Source organism: Papaver somniferum, chromosome 1 (assembly GCF_003573695.1).
Source record: "Papaver somniferum cultivar HN1 chromosome 1, ASM357369v1, whole genome shotgun sequence".
Classification (NCBI taxonomy): domain Eukaryota; kingdom Viridiplantae; phylum Streptophyta; class Magnoliopsida; order Ranunculales; family Papaveraceae; genus Papaver; species Papaver somniferum.
In genome coordinates, this window is record NC_039358.1 from 170108569 (window position 1) to 170127098 (window position 18530).

Genomic DNA, 18530 nt, shown 5'->3' on the forward strand with positions numbered 1-18530 from the left:
AGATTTCCCAGACCTCCATTCAAGGATCTTCCTTCGGCTGAGATTATTTCCAGTCGACCAAGATTGAAGTATCTTTCTGGTGATAAACGAAAGTCGTCTCCAGGATGCTCTCAGGTATGTTTCTTCATATAATCTTCACGAAATTATAAGAACTGTATTCTGATTATATTACTGGATTTCACCACAGGACGGTCGTAATATACGACCTCGAATCGGTGTAGATTTCTCAGAGACTGAGGCGGTTATTCATGGCGGAGAAGGCAGGCATAAAGGTTATAAGATGTTACCTAATATCGTAAAGTCCCCAGTTGGTTCTTTGGTAAGTTTCCAATATTTTCCTCCTCTTTCTCTCCCATATTATTAGGATCTTGAAACCGATATTGTTATTCCGTTGCAGGATTTTGCTCCATCAAGTATTGATGGTCTTCGGTTCTCCGCCTTCGAGCAAGCAATGCCTGGCTTGAGCGATGAAGAAGAAGCTGTAAGTATCTCTTCACATGTTCGATTATGATACTTTATTGATGAAATGCTAATTGTTTGAGAATATGTCCAGGAGGACGTCTTTATGAAGATGGAAAGTGCTGCCACTCGACCGTCTCTTGAGAATAGAGACACAAGCAGTGCTAAGGATTTGGAGCTGAATGGAAGTAATGATCCTCCCATCGTTGACACGGACAATCCCAACTCCTTGAATGCTTTGGATACCCCTCAAGTAAGCATATAATCTGTACTTTCTTTATGGAAGCATAAAAGTGCTGATTTTTGAATGAATGAATGTGAATCCATGTGCGTATATGAAAACTTAGTCAAATTTCGTCGTCAGAAAATTCAGAACCCAACTTTTTAGTAAATGCCGTAGAATCTTCGTCCGGAATCGGATTTTGATGATCTACATGTGAAAATTCAAGCCCGGAAAATTTTCAAGCTTTATCAGAGAAGCTTTTTAAGTTTTGAGCACGTTCAGAGCCTGAAAAAGGCGAAATAGTAAACTTCCAGGAGACTTCCAAGACTTTTTCAGATTGCGCATCACTTGATATTTTGACCACATCTACTTGCTCGTTCATCGGATTGTCAAATTTTGACATGTCGTAGAGGACATCCATACGAAGAGAATGGTATATGTCCCATACTCAAATTCCTTTTATATTGCTCCCAGTTCGTCTCTTAGTACAGAGCAGAGTTCAGTTTCTTCAGACGGACTCATCGTAAAACGTGTTTTCATGACTTTTATGTTATTTGCTCGTGCCTTGAATGTATTATGATGAACCTTGATGATGTTGCCTTACTGGTATACTGTGTTTCATAATCTCCTTTGGATTCGTGACTCTAACCTCATGTAATCTTCGTATTAGGTGCTAAATACCGAAGTTGAGGATATTGGAGCCAACAATGATAACTCTAACCATTCTGGAGTTATTGATGAAGAGACAACCATCCCTGCACTTCAATGCCATGAAAAGGTCGCTACTGATGTTATGGAAACCCATATGGTTGTTGCCTCAGTGATAGAAGAAACCGAGACAGCAGCGGAGAATAACTAAGGAATTATTGCTTTGGTTGTGGAAGCCGCTCCAGTGACTGAGAACCGTATAATAGTGTATGAATATCCAACTGCAGGAGTTGATTTAGATCCTCCATTTGATACTTCACTCCCATATCATGAACTGATCGGTGGATTCAATGTTCCCATTGGATATGCACGCTTGTACGAGACAAGTTTGGCCACATGATCGTTGACAGGAATCCTGGGCATGCTTATGCTTTAACCATGCAAGTAGGCGTTATCTTGCGTGTCGTGAGTGATATGCGTGCCAGACCTAGGAATACTGTGACTCCAGATATACTCTTTGATTGGGAGTTTAACTTGGAGAATTCAGAGAGACTTGGCCTCAACGTGAAATGGCTTCGCAAGAAAATAAACGTTATCAAGGATTCATGTGAGAAGAACATACCCTTTCCCAATGATGCTGTGAAGGTGAAGGAGGACAAGATTTCCAAGCTGACCGAGGAGTTGAACAAGGAGAGGGCGGCTTTGCAAATCTTGAAGGATGTTGATGAGCGAAAGCCTTTTCTTGCTGATTTCCTTTGATTATCTCTTGAACTTTTGAAATTCTGAGAGATGTGAGGTTTATACTTGGGTTTTGATATTTAGATGGTTTTGGATTGACTGATGGTTAATGATTTTCTTGTAGACTTGATAGAGATTTTCTTTTACGAAATATGAACTGAATTTTGATAAATTGCTGAATTCAAATACTAATTGCAAGTATTGCAAACGTTTTAGAGGAAATAAAATACAAATGAAAGAAAATCCTAAATGTTAAATCCAAACGCCATGAATGCTTCGAACGCCCAATACCTTAAATGTCCAATAATTTCAGATAAACGCCTTGAGCCAATTTTCGTGAATTAGTGGTAGGGTTCTGTCATCTGTGTTGATCAATTTGTAGTATCCTCCGGCCACGGACTTAGCGACCATGAATGGTCCTTCCCAATTGGAGTTCCTTGTAGAATGAAAACCGCGCTGAACTGCTTTGAGAACCAGGTCCCCTTCATGAAACTTGTTAGTCTTGGTCGATCGTGCCTTGAATATCTTCCGCTGATTCGGAATTTCCTGTTTGACGGAATTTCACGATTTTGGCACATATGGACACTCGCGCGGAAGAGAGTATCTAGCATAGTGTTGACAATGCTTAGCCAGATCTTCAACAATAAACCTCTCGATGTGACCGATTTGAAGAAGTTCTGAACTCAACCATTGGGTGTAATATTGCTGAGGTGAAGTTACCCACTCGTAGATTTTGATGACTACTAAATTGTTCATGGGGAGGAGTCCCTGGGCCATAGTAGCATATCTGAACATTGGTAATATTGGAGCATGAGGAGAAATAAGACTTGCCTGAGCTCGAAACCTTCTGACAAAGGTGTGCGGATTTTCTCCAAGTTCTTGTGTAAGTCCCATCATAGTTTTTACTTCTTCCAGATGCCCAAACAGTGGTGCGTCCTCTGCTTCGTCTTCTGACTCGGAATCCTTGTCGATGACATGATGTGTTGAAAGAATCGTTATTCTTCCAGCATGAATCCAAGTTCTTCCAAGGACCATGTCGTATCCAGGGTCTTCCCAGATTATGAAAAAATTGGCCTCAGTGCAGATCAATCTTTCTGTAACTTTGAGAGTGATGAAGCCGTATGCGTCTCTGAATATTCCTTCATGGTCCCTGATTGCTATGGGAGCGTGGGTGTCTTCTTATCGAGTAATACCAGCAACTCTGAGAGTTTTCAAAGGGATGATGTTGACAGCGGTACCAACATCGATGAACGCCCTCTTGAACTCATTTCCTTTAATGTGCACTGTGGTGAGCAGTCCCCAATCATACATTTCTTTTTCAGTGGCTGAAGGTTTGGTGGTGGTCTCTTGGATCAGCAAGCGTTTTTCGGACACGATGTGGTTCAGTGCAGCAAACATGTCTTTTCTTTGAGCTTTCGAAAGAAACAATAACTCGCAGACATGTTCGATCAGATATTGGACCGCTTCCTTGACAGGAGGTTCAGAGATGGTAAAAGTTCGGACTGAGAGGGGTTTTTTGTGTACTCCCTCAGTCCCCAGGTTGAACTCTCCTGATTCGACCTTTTCTTTGAATATGCGCTTCAAAATTTTGCAATCACTTGTGGGATGGCTGACGTATCTATGGAAGCGGCAATACCGAGGATTTTCCATGTCTTCTTCAGTTGGTTCCTTCTTGACATAAGGCAATTTGATTGCACCATCTTGGATCCAGGCATCAAGTAGTTCATTAACTTCTTCCATTGAACAGGGAAAATCAGGTGCTTCTGGATCTTCCGTATGCTGAGGAGGGGCTTTCGAATTCTCCTTCTTGTGTGCCTTTGAAGGGGTGGAGGAAGTCTGCTTATGCTGTGGTTCTGCTTTTCGCTTACTCCCTTCCGTGACATCATTTGTTGAAGGTTGCAGGTTGTACTTCTTGTTGATCAAACGCTTGCTTCCTCGAGTGTCTTTTGAATCCTCAGTCTTTGTAGACTTTGCTCTTTCCAAAAGAGCGGGTGCAGTGATTGCCGACCTTTTCGCAGCTTCGTGAAGCTCTGAGAAAGTCTGGAATCGAAGGTTCTCCAGCAAGGCCCTGTAGACCGGGAGCATGTTATTGATGCACAAGTCCACCAGTTGTTGCTCTGTGACGTTTGGGTCGTGACAATCCAGGGCTTGGACTCTGAACCTTTTCACATAATCATTGGGATTTTCACTGACCCTCTGAAACATTCTTCCAAGGTCGGAGAGGGTGACTTGTTCTGAAACGAAGAAGTATTTCCTGTAGAATGCGTTAACCATTTCTCCCCAATTGTTGATAGTCCCAGGTGCGATATTGTTATACCAGGTGTATGCTCTGCCTTTCAGAGACTTTGAGAATTCCTTGAGACGAACGACATGATTATGTTCATGTTCTCCCAGGGATTCGAGAAAACGAGAGACATGTTCCCGAGCATTGCCAGTTCCATCATATAAGGTGAAGGTTGGAGAAACATAACCTTTGGGGAGTGGAATCCTCTGCGTAGCGAAAGGATAAGGAGGTTGATGAAGATGGACATGCGATGTTTTGTCTTTTCCACGGTTCTCCAAGAGGTGCTCCAGATCCTCGAGAGTGATGAAGTTCGATGATCCCTTCGCTGATGAGTTGTCTACAGTAGTTTTGCGGACTTCGTCGTCTTCTACTGTATGGATTGGAATTACTTCAGGATCGTCGTCTGAGGATTTGTCCTTCTCCTTTCCCTTCTATTGAGTTTTCTCTGACATCTTGTCAGTAAGAGTTTTGAGATAATTACACAGCTCCTTCTGTGTAGAAGCCATGTCAGTCTGATTCTTTGCAAGAGTCTCCTGCGCTTTGATAAGATCAACAATGGTAGGTGGTGGACCTCCTCTGACTTCTTCAGGGTGTCGTCCGGACAGTGGATGACCTTCGACGTGAGGAGGAGTAATGTCACCACCATCAGTGTTGGAGGTCGGAATTCTCTCCGGGATATTCTGATTGTTGTTGTTGCTAGTGCAAGCACGGTTTGTGTTAGGATTCGTAACGGAACCTGACCTGAGATCAACCATCTTGTGGAATTGTGAGATTACAACCGAGAGAATGATATCCCACTGTGGTCGCCAATCTGTAGATGGGGAAAACGATTTGCTGGTTTTTGAGGAATTAAGGAGACGACCGTACGGAGGAGACTCCCCGAACCGAGAGAAATGTTAAACCTCACACAGATGCACCACTGCAAAGGGGGTGCTTTAGATTCGAGAGATCAATCTGTAGTACTCCGGCCTAAATCAAGACAATGACCGTTCCAGAGTAAATTCGGTCGCAAGAAAGGATGGGTTGATCTGTAGGAGGGAAGCTGGGAAATGTGTGGAATCAATGGTAATCAAAGATTATGGGTGTATGAATTCTGAATATGATAAGCTATAAATGATTGAAATTGCTCAATTGAGAGTAGTTGCTCAATTGATGAGTTGATGATCTCGTGTTGTCGATGAGACGTGAGATTGATGATGTTGTTGATGCTGATGATTCAATCATAATTCAGAGACTTATTTATATTGCTGGAATTTTAGACACCATGACCCCATGAAGTGTGACAGTTGGTGGAATCAAGGAGTGGGGAAGTGGAGATCGTGTTTGAAACCAGTTGCTCAACGTGTGGAGACTTGGTCGATTTTCCACCCACTACCTCGTGAATTTCTTCAACTGATTGCACGACTTTCTCACATTCCATCGTGTGTTTGAACACACGTGTCGTAGACCACCAAACCAAAATCCTAAGTGATATCCCCCCAAAGTGACACGATTGACGTCTCGTGGTGTGTTAGTCAATTGACGACTTCGTGGTTTGATGGGACGATGAGTCCATATAGTTGCTGAGTTGAACATGTCATGAGACAGAGGTATAGTTCTTAGGATGAAGTGAGCAAGTATTGCTCATTCGATGGATCGTTGAATATTGATTGTTGAACCAATATTCCTTGGTTTGAGCAAATATTTATCATCTGAGCAAGTGTTGCTCATGTGATGAATTGTTGAATATTTGATCGTCTGAGCATGTGTTGCTCATCTGATGGATTATTGGCAGCGTACCAAAAATATTAATTAGAATACTGGTCGTTGAACCGAGCATAATTAATAAAATTAATGACCAGGAGGTCGTCGTAAAATTATTAAGGTTGGAATCTGGAATGATGATCCTTGGATTCAGAAACCCTAATTTGATCAATTGATGATCAATTCATGGTTCGTCAGAATTTCAACCATGGGACGAAGGAGGGAGCGACTACACGGGACCGTGGATCAACCATGTAGTGTCCATATTCTCACGTGAGAAAATACAAAGAACTCCTGAAGAGTTGACGATTTGTTGGTGAAAGAATGATTAAATGCTGGTTTAATCATTTATTCGAAAATGCTCGTCTGAGCCTTAGGTGAGAAAACCTAATTAATTATGACGGAGTGAGGGACCGAACATGGGTCATGAAACCGACCCTGGGTAGTCACGTGACCGCCTGATGATCACTTCATGAAAATCCAAAGTGTTTGGAAGAGTCTTGGACCTAATACGTGCAATTGTGCAAATTAGGTCAAAACTGTGAAACTTGATGGGACCGGCTTCTGTAAGCAAAAGAGCCAATCTTGGTCTGTCAAGATAGTGTGCTCGTGTCCCCAAGGCGTCCGCGTCTCAGTCCTGTGAATTTTGATATTTTCTGGCATGCAATTGAGCATCCATTCGAAAAAATATGCCAAAATTAGGGTTTCGACGAAACTGAGGAAAACACCATGAGATGATGGAAAATTATTATAAAATAAGGAATAAGGACGCGTGGGACCTCCGAGGCCAAGGCATGGTCGGCCGGTCGTGGCCACGGTCTCGTGGTTCCTTTTCCTTAATTTTATAATATTTTGATGATTTTATGAAAAATCCATGAATTTTGAGAAATTTGATGAATTTAGGGAGTTTCCCTGAAGTGAAGGAGTTTTCATGAGTTCAGGAAGCAAAAATATTAAAATAATAAAAACAAGGGCGTGTGGGGCCGTGGGAGGCATGGTCAGCCGTCTATGGCCCGGTCCCACAAGTTTTCATAATTTTATATATTTTTTAATGTATTTTTCATGATTTGAGGGAAATTTTCCTAATTTGAGAGAAATACCATGAAATCAAGGAATTTGATAAATTCAAGGAAGATAAAATAAATAATAATAAAATAAAGGGGCATGTGGGACCGGCTAGGGCATGGACGGCCGGCTAGTGCCTGGTCCCACAAGTTTTTCATAATTTTATATTATTTATTTCCTAATTTTTTCAAAATACCATGAAACCAAGGAGTTTTTTCATGAAATCAGAGAAATAATAATAATAATAAAATAATGAGAAACCATAAGGTGTGGGGCCGGCTGGGACCAAGGCATGGCCGCACTATTTTTCCTTAATTTTATATTATTTTCATGGGTTTATGAAAACACCATGAAGTCGAGGAGTTTCCTCGAGACAAAGGAGATTTGTTCAAATGCAAAGATTTTCATCAGATGAAGGAAAATAATAAAAATATGATAAAATATAAAACTGGCGTGGGATTGGTCATGGCCAGTCAATGAGTCCAGTCCCTTGGCGCCTTGGTCAATATTTTGATTATTTATTATTTTCTTCCTATTTTGCAATAGGTTAATCGTTTCGTCGTATTTTGAAATACTCGTTCGTGCGGTGACTGTTAGTGCATTGTCGTTGAATACACTTTCACCATATAAGTCGGGGCTTACTTAGAGGTAGCTCAGACGCCCGGTTGTTGATTATTTATTACTAATTGTGGAATTCAGTGGAGAATAATTCACAAAACTGAGTAATAAGATGTTTATTATTAATTCATAGGATCAGCTGAGGATTCCACTACGAATTCAGAATAATAAAGTGAGCATTACCATTCCATGGGATCGTAGATTCGACCATAGAATGGAGTAATTAAGATTTATCTATTACCATTTATGAGACCAGTTGTGGATTCGATCATGAAATCGGAGTAATGAGATAATATAGTTATTGCTATTCTATGAGATCAAGCCGTGGATTCGATCATAGAATCAGAACAATTGTTTATTGCCATTCCATGGGACCAGTCGTGGATTCGACCATGGAATAGGAGCAATAATAGATTATTCTGGGAATTCAGTAGTGAATGTCATGACAGAATTAATCTTAATTAGGAATAATTAACTTTGTGGCTCTATACTAGCAGAGCAAGCTGTCTAGGAGCATTAATTATCCCGATATGAGCTTGTCGGTAAGTCATATCCTTTATATAGTCAGGGTAAACTCGTTGTTTGTTCCTGAAGACGTTATCTCTCTATACTAGCAGAGCAAGCTTTCTAGGAGCCGTCCATCTCGTGATACTATATAGAAATAATCACTGAAAGTGTTCAGTATTCATGAGCTATGTCGTTGTCCGGCTGTGAGAATACATATCTGCATGTACTCTGAGAGAAAGTATCCTCAGTCAGAGAATTCGATGAGAGACCCGCGTCTCAATACTCACGTCTGATTGCTGGATCATAGGTTCGTATAATTATGGGTTTACGATTTTACCCTCTGTCAAAAATCCACCATATACATTAAGTCCCCTGCTTAGTGAGGAAAGCCGTGTTCCTCACTCAGCATTGAATGGTGATTTTCCGGTCATAAACAATATAAGTAATTGAACTTAGTCGTAAGTTAAGACGTTACCGGATTTCAATTGTACGAGTAAACCAAGACTTGAATGAAGGTCTCAATGGCATGAGAGAGAGCCGTTTGATGGACATAAATTGGTGTGAAACTGCTGGTTTGGACAACGAGTCCATGGTCGGTTAGGATTCGCGGGCCGGGCCCAATAAGTAAATCCTTAGAAAATTAGGTTTTGGAAATAAAAATTAATATATAAGGGATTAATCCTTTTTTTTTATTCCTCCACGACCAGTTCTCCATCACGCCCTCACCTTCACGAACATGAGAAAATTTCCTGAACATAACGCCGCCGCCAGCCACCGGCCAAATCGCGCAGTTTTTTTTTTTTTTTTCCTGATGTCCATGAGTATCATGGGTTGTTCATGCTTTGATCATGATGAAGTTATATACATGTGTGTATATTAGTGTGAGTTTTATGATAAAACCCTCGTTTTTGAAAAGGTATGTTCGTTCGATCGTTAGTTTTGAAAACTAACTATAATCCCTGATTTAGGAGAGATTTTTTTTAGTATATGAACGTAGGTCCAGTGATAAAACTTAGTGTATGAGATTTCATGTGTGCCACAGTTTTATCATAAAAGGAGTAAATTTTCACGAAAACGAAATAATCCTTCGTTTTAAAGACAAATTACGACGACTCGAAGGAAAATTCATATGATGAACTTGTGTCCAGTGATAAAATTTTGTTTATGATCTTTCATGTAAATACAAAACTTTATCATATGTATGAGATGTGAGCTTTCACAATATTTTTGAAATAATCCTACGTTTTAAAGACAAATAACGACGATACGAAGGAAAAATAGGTTTTTTTTTATATGCATCCGTGACATATATTGTGCAAAATATGATGGTATATTTTATTTGCATGAATTTGTTTTCATTAGATAAAAATCCTTGAGAATTTATGTATGCAAGTTGCATTAATTGTTGTTTTGAGAAAATCAAAACGTGTATTTTGAGGAACCTTCGAAGATAGACAATATATTTATGATGAAATATTTTATTGTTATAAATTTCATAGGTCAGTTGTGTGAATGTTCACATTATGAAAATTGTTTTCGCGATTTCATGAAAATCAGTTTCGGAAATTAATAAAGTCTCGTTCATTATCGCAGGTATTAGGAAACGAACTAACTTTATCGTGTTAACTCTTACGACATAACTACTACCATTAGTAGAATTGTAAAGAGGTAAGAGTTCAGAGTTACCATTTTTGCTTGTATTTCCTTTATTTATATCTGGAAGGCATACTGAAGTAGAATGTAGTGTGAACCTTTTTAGCCACTCAGCAAAGATGACCAATTCCCAAGCTGACGACGCCTCGAGAGAAGAGATGTGTGTTTATGATGATATCTCTAGAGATGAGACATGTATGGATGAAACTTCTGTTGGGGGAGACGAAGACGAAATCCCTGGGATTAAGAATGTCCCGAACATAGATGATGCATTCTTTGAAAAAGATATTCCAGGAGCTGTGCAACATTTGAAATCCCCAGTGTACCGTCTTTTGATAAATTCCAGAACTGTTACTCAGAATAAATTGGTAACTCCTAAGACAGTGATTCGATTTTTTCTTGAACGAGGGATCTTCACCTCATCAATCATAGAGTTTAAGCTTTCTCGACGACCTTTGGAGAAATTTTCCGGCTGGGCGAGGCATATGTTGGGTTTTCCTCATGTGAGGACTATGCTCGACCAGGCGCAGGTGACGAGAGATATTCAAGCTTCTGGAGAGTTGTTCATTTATCATGACGCAAGTGGTATTGTGGCTCTGTTTGCTCGCTGGTGCATTCCCACTCACACTTTCATATGTAGATGGGGAGAGTTTACCATTACCTTGGAATACGTGGCATCTCTGATGCATCTCCCAACCACGGGCAATCTTCCTGGGGATCTTTCAGATGAGGAGACCGCCGTTTCTCATGTCTTGACAGATGCAATGAAGAAAGCGAATAAGGCTGGTAGTAAAGGATGCTATGCTTCCTGGTTGACACACTGGTGGCCCAAAGACGAGGTTTCTGATAAACCCATCAACGGTATGTTACCCATTGCTGCTTTTTTATGTTTATGGTTGTCCAGAGATGTTTTTGAAGACAGTGGAAACTTGTTGAAGTTTGTGATTCCCTTTGCTATTAAGATGGCTCAAGGTGAGCAACTTCCGATAGGTAGTTTATTCTTAGGCTCCTTGTATTACAACCTGGACTCCTTGATTATATACTCCATTGTATCGAACGGCTCTATGAAGATTGAGTGTTATGCCAACACGATGTTTCTTCAAGCTTTGATGTGGGAGCACTTTAAGAATTATGCACCTATTCCACGTAATGTTCTGCAAGGACCGAATACTGATGTGCGCCATACTTTCCCTGAGAAAGATAATGCTAGGATCATGCGTTGGTCCACAAAGCAGCCTCGTTCTAAAATACGCTTCATTGATGTGTTAGATGAAGAATCTGAGTTCAATTTTCTCCCGAGGGTGTCAGTCCTTGATTATGTTTCTCAGCCGATAACTTTCAATACTGGAGAAAGCACGAGTTTAACGTCTGGTGCGCATCTGAGTGATGGCGAAAGATCTTTCATGTTGAGTTGCACCCCTGGTCATTTGCTATCATCCACGTTTGGAGAGCTTTCATTGGAGGAGTATAATTATCCCGATATGAGCTTGTCGGTAAGTCATATCCTTTATATAGTCAGGGTAAACTCGTTGTTTGTTCCTGAAGACGTTATCGCTCTATACTATCAGAGCAAGCTGTCTAGGAGCCATCCATCTCGTGATACTATATAGAAATAATCACTGAAAGTGTTCAGTATTCATGAGATATGTCGTTGTCCGGCTGTGAGACTACATATATGCATGTACTCTGAGAGAAAGTATCCTCAGTCATAGAATTCGATGAGAGACCCGCATCTCAATACTCACGTCTGATTGCTGGATCAGAGGTTCGTATAATTATGAGTTTACAATTTTACCCTTTGTCGAAAATCCACCATCAACACTCTTAAAAATAAAGATGCTGACAATACTGATGATGAGGATATGCCACAGTGCTTCAAGTGTAAAGGTTTTGGTCATTTTGCAAATGAGTGTCCAAATCGTAGAAAATACACTAGAAACAAAGGTCTTGCTGCAACTCTTGATGAAATGTCTGATCACTATGATTCTAATGAAGACAAAAAATCAAGTGTGGCACTCCTCTGTGATAATATTGATTTTGATAATTGTAGAAATACGTACATCAATCTCGATAGTCTTACAGGAGAAACTTCAACCAATTTGGAGGATAAAATGAACTTCTCTTTGTCTACTGGAAATTCTGTTTTTAATCTTTCAGGTTCTACAATTTTTCTAGCAGCCTGCACATCCATGACGTTTGAATCATCCTCCACGTTGACATGTTCTTATTGTACTCTCAAGGGTCATGAACTCTCCAAATGTTTCAAGTACAAATATAAGATAAGATATATATGTCAACAAACTTCAACGAAGAGCAAATCGATTAGCAAACAAGTTCAAACTTGTTTAGAAATCGTCTGAGGTATGTAATCTCATCTCTTCCCCGAAGAAGTTAATTTCCAAAGAAAAAATTAGACCACTGTAGAAAAGAATTCGGTCTAAAAAGTCTGTGAAACAGGGTTCTAATAATTCTATTCAAGAAGGTTATGGTGGACAGATTATTGTTCACCCCAGCACAACTTAAATGTGTTGGTTGTGTATCTTGTCTCATGTGCCTGGTTCAAAAAGAAACAAGGTTTTGCACGATTCAGGCTTTAGGAAAAGAGAAAAGGATTTGTCATATTTCATATTTTTGGTCTTGTTTTCACCTTTTGGAATTCTTCCATCTTTTCATATCTAATTGATATTGAAAGGACATTACTCTGTTTGAGCAATAAAGAGGGTTAAAATCGACAACTCTGCCTTCTTTAGGGTTGTGAGTTGTGCGTACGTAAATCCTTTAGTGAATAAAGGTTTCGTAACCTTACATTCCTTTTTCCTTCTCTGAAAACTATTTTTTATCACAAGATTGCTTGTTGAGTTTGATTTGTGAATTCCTCTCACAATCTCATACTGGTAAGGAGAATCCAAGCATTATGTCTTATGATGGAAAAGATGTTAATATGATTGTTAAGACATCAATCATGAAGGAAAAAGATAAATCTCATGTACCTTCAACTTTGAAAAGAAAAAGGAGGAATGTGAGAAAACTAAGAGATTTCCCTTCTAATCAACAGAAGTTCTCTGGTGTTCTTGAAGAGTTGAAGGAAATATGAAAGGAGATGCAGAAAATAAAGGCTTTTGTGTTTAGGACTCTAAAATGCAGAAGGCCCTGGTTCGATATAAGTCAAGAAGGTTCGTTGAAATTGACTCCTGTCTCCATGAACCTTATGTTCCAATGACTGTTGACGACAAGGAGTTCAGGGACGATAAAGAATTTTTCAAAGGTCTTAATGTATAGGAAACTTCTTATGAGAATTTATTCTTGTGTTTTAAGAAGGATAACTAGGTTTTGGAATAGCCATTATTGTGAGTACACATAGCTATTTCAAATGTTTTTCATCTTGCAATGTTTTTACATTTATTTATTTAAATTATAAAGTTTATTTGGAAGATGATTTTGCAGTATTAATCTTTATGGATTCATATATTGCAACTTGTTAAGGGATATGTGTGCTTGCATCCGTGAACTATGATTGTCCCATACGTGGTCAAAAGCTAAGTATTTCATATGTCATTATGCAAATATTGATAAAAGATTGAATGAACTTTTGACAAACAAAAGTTAAGCCTATTATGTCATTATGCAAATATTGATGGAAGATAGGATGAACTTTTGTTTACAAAGATTAAGTCTATTATATGTCTCTATGCAAATATAGATGAAAAATATAATGAATTTTTGAATATTCCGCAGTATTGGTTCTCATGATCCACATCTTTGTGTAAATATTGTATGACTCCGTAAGTCTTCTTATATTGAGCATTTCCGATTAAATGAATCATGGGTTCTCTTGTGGTTAATTTAATTGAGTAGATTGGATACAAAATTCATGTTTCATGAGATTTTAATGTCCAAAAAAATCCTTCTTTTCTTGTAAAAGTAAGGTCGCTCTTGTTGTTCCTTTGGGAATGACATTTTATGGGGGAGAGTTCTTATTTAAACTTGTGCATAATTGCCATTAGTGCGGTTGTGGAATATTATAGGGGTTATCTTGTATCTTTATAAACTCCTTGATGAATGCATTTAGCTTCGGCTATATGATTGCATCTAAACAAAGTTGATATGTGTTTCTATTTTGGTCATGAAGTATCTCTATGGAAACTTCATTAGGATCCCACTAGTTTTTATACCTTTGCTAATTTATATTGACAAAAAGGGGGAGAATTAATGTGTAGTTCACACTACAAATATATATGGTTTACGGATCATTATGTAAGGGGGAGTGGTTTTCATGTGAGATGAAGTATTGACTAAGGGGGAGTGATACATACCACCATAGTATTGTTGTCAAAGTTGTGATACAATTGAACTTTGTGTTGTATAATAATAGTATGACACTGTATAACAATGATTGGGAGCTATTGTTTTCTCATTGTTATAGCTACGGATCTTTAACAACTATGATGTTGAGTTGAACACCTTTAGAATCATGGAGTACTTGGAAGTGACGAAGATTTCGAGTAATGTTGAAGAACCAAGTAGATTAAGCATTTGGATGGGAAGCTACAAAGTTCATTTATTTTGTAATCCATATGTATTGATAATTTTTTCACTAAAGCTGACAAATGGGGAGATTGTTAGAGCAATGCTCGGTTGAACTCGCAAGCATTGCTATCTCAAGCTTGTTTGTCAAGTTTAGTTGCCAAAACTATAAGTCCCGATTTCTAGTCTACATATAGCTAAGTCTCGGATTAGGATAGAAAGTGTAGTTGAGCTTTAGACTTCACGGTGTTCATTGAATGAAGACGAATAACTACTCAAGGGAACTTGTGGAAGTTCATCAACAAAAGGTATGTGGAGACTTGAACTCATCTATCATTCAAAAGTCTATCTACTCTATCTCTTATTTGAGACAAAAAATCGTATTGCTATATAAACTTCAATTATACACATTTGGTATTTCGAGCCGAGTTTATCTCGCTTATCTATTTCTCGAAATGTGTGTTGGTAAGCTTTCGCTTTAACCAAGTTCATCTTTTAATCTTGGCGAAAGTCAAAATATGATCATGTGAAAATCGCCTTGTAACATCTTACATGATTTGTGTGAGACAGTCATTTGATGTAGACTCGGAATGTTTCGTATTGATCATTCGATCACTTGAAAATTGCTTTGAACCTAATAGTTTGTGTGAGACAGCTATTGTCGTCTTCCAAGAATGTTTCAATAATTGAAATGAGGGTTTAAAAAATGTAACCATGATTGGATATAAACATAGTGTGTATTCACATTTGTGTAAAGTCCAAAACCGGGAACCATGGTATGCGTACCCGTACACGTACTGGTTGGTTGTTGGAAGTCCGAAAACTAAGTACGGGTGCCCGTACGCGTACTGGCGTAACCAAACTCAGTCCGGATACTTAGGTATGCGTACCCGTTTGCATACTTAAGTAGGTTATGTTCTAAAATCGGTTTGTTCATGAACTAATACATTTATCTATGATAAGGAATGCAATCTTTTGCAAACCGTGGCTATAATGTTCATGAAATGATTCGAGTGAATCAAAATCGATTTTGCTTCAATTGTGTCTTGTATACTTCTATGAGGATATAAACAATTGAACAACTCTCTAACTAGTTTCATTTGAGTCATTTGAACTAGTTATGATAAAGATGAATCAAGTTGATATCAAAGTGCTCATATGGCTAAACTTTGGTTAACTATTGTTGAACCAACTAAGTGTACACGTTTAGGTACGGTTACCTTTATGTAAATGATGGTACATTTCATTGGTGTATAACAAGCTAAGTTCGATCCAACGGTTGAAAGATATTAGCTTGAATCTAACCAGGTTTTCATCTAACAGTGAATATTGAATGCTTTGTTACCAAGGTAATATTGATTGCAAACCCTGATTTGAAGACTATATAAAGAAGAACTCTAGAAACTGGGAAACCTAATCCCCACACCTCATGTGTGATACTAGTTGCGACTAGAGTCGATTCTCCTTTAACCTTAGGTTTTTCACGAAACCTGTAGGTTAACGACTTAAAGACTTCATTGGGATTGTGAAGCCAGACCCAACTGTTATCTCTGTAGTTGTGTGTTCTGATCTTGCTGTTTTCTATCGTGATTGAGTACTATCTTCTTTAAGATTTGCTCGAGATTTATTCTTCGATAGGCAAGATTGAAAAGTAGTCACAAACATCTTCGTCTCATTGTTTGTGATTCCACAATATCTTGTTTCGTTAATCGATTAAAATTATTGTGAGGTGATTGATAATACTAGATTTTTCTTCGGGAATATAAGTCTGGTTTGACAGTAGGTTCCTGTTCACCTTGGTTATCATAAGACCGAACAAAACTCATAGGTATATCTGTGGGAGACAGATTAATCTATACAATAGACTTCTCTGTGTGATACAGATTTGTTTATCAAGTCTTCAACTTTGGATTGTAGCAACTCTTAGTTGTGGGTGAGATCAGCTAAGGGAATCAAGTCCGTAAAGTCCTGCTGGGATTCAGAGACGTAAGGAGCGCAACTGTACCTTGATCAATGTGAGATTGATTAGGGCTCAACTACATTCCAGTCCGAAGTTAACTTGGAGTAGGCTAGTGTCTGTAGCGGCTTAATACAACGTGGTGTTCAAATATGGACTAGGTCCCGGGGTTTTTCTGCATTTGCGGTTTCCTCGTTAATAAAACTTCTGGTGTTTGTGTTATTTCTTTTCCGCATTATATTTTGTTATATAATAGAAATATCACAGGTTGTGCATCAAATCGATCAATTGGTAAATCCAACCTTTGGTTGTTGATTGAAATTAATTGATTTTTGAACATTGGTCTTTGGTACCGTTCAATTTATTTCTCTTATATTCAATCAGGCTCGCAAATTCCTATTTGTTTGATTGCGGGTTGAATTGAGAAATTGAGATACAATTCTTGGATATACTTTTCTTGAGATTGAGTCTGACTGTCTAGTTGATTCTCTCGAAAGTATATTGGAGTTTTTACATATGATGAGTGCCAAATATTGTATATATTTATCCCTTTTTGTTGGCATTTTAACTCATCTTTTATGCATTAATTCTACATTTTACCCCATATTCTGTATTTTCATTGTTTTCAAGAATAAATATTTTTATTAATTAATTTTGCATTTTTAGGTAATAAATAAAGTTCGGATGAGTCGCGGAGCGAAAAGAGCAGAAAAGTAGTGAAAAGCCGGGAGAAATTACGCAAGGAAGCCGCGAAGAATGGTGCGCACAACCTCATTTTCTACACACAAAAGCGCCTCCGTTCTCAGCCGTCAGATCAGTTCCCAGAAGCATCCGATGGTCGCTCCTTCATAGAGCATCAAAATCTGAAGTCTCTGCCAAGCACCACAGCGCTGAAATTCCAAGCCTTCAGATTAGATGGTTGTTGAATCCAACGGTCGCTCCCTTGCTGTTCATCAACGTTTGATATCTCCGCCTTACACTACAACACCTAACCCCATCTAGAGCCGTTAACTTCGTTGTATAAAAAAATCCAGCGGTCGCTACAAGCTTCACTTCATCTCACCGTCCGATTGATCTTTCATCTCCCTATCCCACGGCGCAGCGTCGCAGATCATCACACTCGATACACTCGCCTCACACCCTAGCGACCGAGCACCTACACCTCAACCAAACGCACCCTTCCCTTCTCCATCGAACCATCTCCTCCATCACCCCCTCTGCAGAACCACCATGTCCGTCTCCATCACCACCACCTCACCCCAAATCACTCCACTAATTTCTCCCCAACTCTATTCTACCTAAACCCATCACGTACCATCTCTTTAATCATCATTTACAACCTCAATTTCTCATCTCTCTGCCTGAAACCCTAGGTGAGAAATTGGGGATATATATGATGATTAAAGCATCAATTGGAGCTCGAGAGGAACGAGAAGAAGCAGGAGAAGATTGGGTCGACGAGATGGAGCGAGTATCTCATCAACAGTAGGTAAATCAATTTCACCAAACCCTAGTTCTACTGACTTTGGGGAAAAATTGGGTAAAACCAAAATTATGTGTATTGGGTATAAATGGGTGTTGGGTGAAGTGTGTAGAGGACACTATTTACCTCTCTGGACTAGCCAGTAGAGAATGAGAGAAAAATTTTATGAACTGAAAATTATAGCACTTGTATGTTTACAGTTGCAAATTGCTTCTGTTATAGTTGTTTGTTATGATGCAATTTATGTTTAACTTATCTCACATGATGTATGTTTGTTGCCAAAACATGGTTAGCATGAGCTAATCATTTTCAGGCCAAGGCTCAGTGAAGCCTTGTGCACTGTCAAGTGTGAATGAACTAGAGAGTTACTTCCTGTTGCTGTGCTGTGAATGTGTATTTGAGAGAGGCCAATGCTCATAGAGCCTGTGATTGGCTGTACTGTCAAAAGACAGCCAATGCTAGGGGTAGACTAGTGAGCAAGTTGGTGTTCTTTCATTTCTAGTGTATGCTTAGGAATGAACTTAACTTAGACCATTTCACTTGATTAGGATACAAGGTGGATCATATGCTTTGGCTTGCCCACCACTTCTCTTTTAATCAATCTTAATTTCAGTCACTTTTTCAAGTT